This window comes from Sparus aurata, chromosome 5 (genome assembly GCF_900880675.1).
Source record: "Sparus aurata chromosome 5, fSpaAur1.1, whole genome shotgun sequence".
NCBI lineage: Eukaryota > Metazoa > Chordata > Actinopteri > Spariformes > Sparidae > Sparus > Sparus aurata.
This window is the reverse complement of record NC_044191.1, coordinates 6327792-6330880: the sequence shown is the minus strand read 5'-3', so window position 1 is coordinate 6330880 and position 3089 is coordinate 6327792. Positions and strand designations below refer to the sequence as shown.

The window sequence follows — 3089 nt, the reverse complement described above, 5'->3', positions numbered from 1 at the left end:
AAGAAATGACTCTCGTGTCAATTATTTTGTAATAGGCAACTATAAAACAAATAGAATTCACCAATCTCATATTTACTGTATACTGAAGATCGGATGATTTGGATTGATGGCTTGTCTATCGGGGCTTCCTTAGTGATACAGTTCCAAACCAAATTTTAGTCAGATACCAACTACTGGTGCACTACTGCTTAAGCTCAGATTCAGAAAAAAAAAATATTATATTATATATAAAATATTGGGGGAAAAAACATACCAAGAGACCAATAAACAAGTTATGTGAAATGATCATGTAGTGACTTTTTTGTTCATTTTTAAAATAACCACATACAGCTCGAAATATCAATATAAAATCCAGATATCAACAGTACCTTGGACAATCAAGCAGGGGGTGTTTGGTAATATCACTGTCCTCTGCACATCAGCGGCTGTGGCGCACGGCTGTAAAATAAGAAATAACATAGCATTGTAGCGTATTCAACATGGTGCATAAAAGACGTGTCACTGGTTCTAATGATTTAGAGGTTAATCAGAGCAAATGTTATGTGTCAACATATGAATGAATGCGATTAAATTACTGACTATAGGCTTAATTTGATCCAAATGTCATTTGCTAGCTTGATGAGACATTCAGAGGTGAATCAAAGTACAATATCAAGAAGAGAACCACTTGATTTTCTCAGATTATTTACACAGTTTTATGTGCTATTTTTACCTCAACAGCCTGCTCCAGGGATCACTGTCCTTGTTTAAACTGCCTCTGAAAAAGAATGGAGAGCAATTAGTGACAGATCATATACTTTAAGCTGGAAAAGATTAGTAGTCAATCAAATACTCATGCATATCCCTCCCATCGATATGACCACCAAATGAAAGCATATGATTTGAGCTTTCCAAAGATATAAGTTACTTCTCTGTGAGGCAAAGCTTCGTGGAGAAAAACGGCTTTGTAATAACTTAAAGCCGTTTCACACCAAGTGCGAATTTCCTTGCGGATTATTCGCACGGAAATTTATAAATAATGATTTCATGGGTTATAATGGGAGCTTGCACACCGGGCGGAACTTTCGTGCGGCAAAAAAAAAATCCGGAACCACTTTGTCGTCTGCGGAATTCCGTCTGCGAAACTACACGCTTGACCAATGAAATCGCTTGCTTTGTAGACGGGAAGTGACATCATACAACGCAAACGATTTATCTGATAAAATGAGCGAAAGTTTAATCATTCTGGTGTCCCAGCTAGAGCTTAGATCGGGCCCAAAAAATCAAGCCCGGCCCGGCCCGAGCCTCTGCACGTTGGGTCCGAGCCCGGCCCATTAACTGTAATTATGAGCCCGAGCCCGATTTATTTTTTAATACGTCGGCTGTTATAAATTACGTTCTCAACTACAATTCCATGTTGTTTGAACCACAGAAATATGTTTAGAATTATCTTAACGAATAATGCAACAAGTGCCGCACTTAATGCACTCGACACAGCCGACACATGTTGTCACTGCCCATGATTTGTTTAAAATGGTTCCACACCTCCGACTTACCTCCAAACTTGCTTAAAGTTAATTCTCCTGTTTTTCTTTTTTTCTTTACATCTTCATGCTCCATGTTGCACTTAAGTTATACAATCAGTGATGCCGGTAACGCGTTACTCTAATCTGACCACTTTTTGCAGAAACGAATAATCTAACGCGTTAATATTTCCAAACCAGTAATCAGATTAAAGTTACTTATTCAAGTCCCTGTGCGTTACTATCATTTTTGTCAGTTTCCTTAGTAAAAATATATATTTTCGCTTTCTTTTTGCGTCTCGGGGAGTGATGTCACGTGTGCGACAAGTCACGTTTTCAGCATGAGGATAACTCACGTGTAACACCACGCAGCGACACAAACACACACAACAATGGAGGGAGGAGAGAGATGCACGTTTTCTAGCTTGAAATACAGTCATTATTTTGAGTTATTCAAAAAACAACAACACACAAATGCTTGATCAAGGACCCAGCCAATTACTATTGTTATTAGCCGGCTCTGTGGGTGCTGAAGAGCTTGAGCACACCTGTCAGATAATGAACCGCGACTTTTTTTCGTTTGGTGCGAAATTAGAGCACAAGAATGCGAACATTTCGCACCGGACTCAGTGTGCATGTTTTACATGCGGAACATTGCTGCACGGATATTCCGCAAATCCGTGCCGCATTTTCGTATCGCACCGGTGTGAAACGGCTTTTAGTTGCTGCAGCTGGAGGCTAACGTTAGCTTACTTTAGCTTTGACTTTCGCTAATTCGCGGCGAAAACATCGCGTATTCTCGGTCAAATAACTCACACACTATGCCTCCTAACGACATGTGGAGACGAATAGATGAAAACACACAATTTGAACTTTCCAAAGATATAAGTCACTTGTCTATGAGGCAAAGCTTTGCGGAGAAAAACGGCTTTGAAATGACAGCCCAAAAAGTGGAGCATAAAGTGACGTTACCTTGATCCAAAGATCGTTCACTTACTAACATTAACTCACACAACTAATATAAAGTTGTTACAAGCTGCCTAAAATGTAATGATGTTAACCTTACCTTCGAGCTCTTCTATCGGTGTGTGTCGGGTCGTAACATTATCCACCATGGATGTAAAAGAACAGTATGTTATCCACCCTTATCCACCTGACGTCTCTTCTTGGTCCCAAAATGCAGTGCGGTTCAAGCGCGATTCAAATTTTACAATAATTTGTGGTGTTATCACAGAGGATGGTTTGACTACAGTATTTTACTGTGGAATATTACAGTAAAATGTTGTTAAAACCTGGCATCAGTTTTTTTTTACAGTAATTTACTTGATTTCACAGAAAATTCTAAATTACAGTATTATATTGTGATTATTACAGTTAAAGCCTGTAAAGTGATAATACAGTAAATTATTGTGATATATTACAACAAAATATTGTTAAATTCTGGTAACATTTTACAGTGTGGTAACGCAACCAGGAAATGCTGCAAAGGGTAGACACTGCCTGCAGGTCTCTCTGAAGGACCCTGCCTTTGCTGGCGGCGAATGATGGGTCCTTGAAGGATGCTGCCCCTGAATTTGGACACAGCCT

General features: G+C 39.3%; 1 long non-coding RNA gene across 1 annotated transcript; it reads right to left on the bottom strand.

The window, feature by feature from the left end:
- Positions 1–392: 392 nt before the first annotated feature.
- Positions 393–2624, bottom strand: LOC115582094 (uncharacterized). Its single transcript, XR_003984132.1, has 3 exons — positions 2569–2624; positions 713–757; positions 393–438 (listed from the first exon to the last, which is right to left on the bottom strand). It is a non-coding gene; the product is annotated as an uncharacterized LOC115582094 (long non-coding RNA).
- Between the last annotated feature and the right edge of the window lie 465 nt (positions 2625–3089).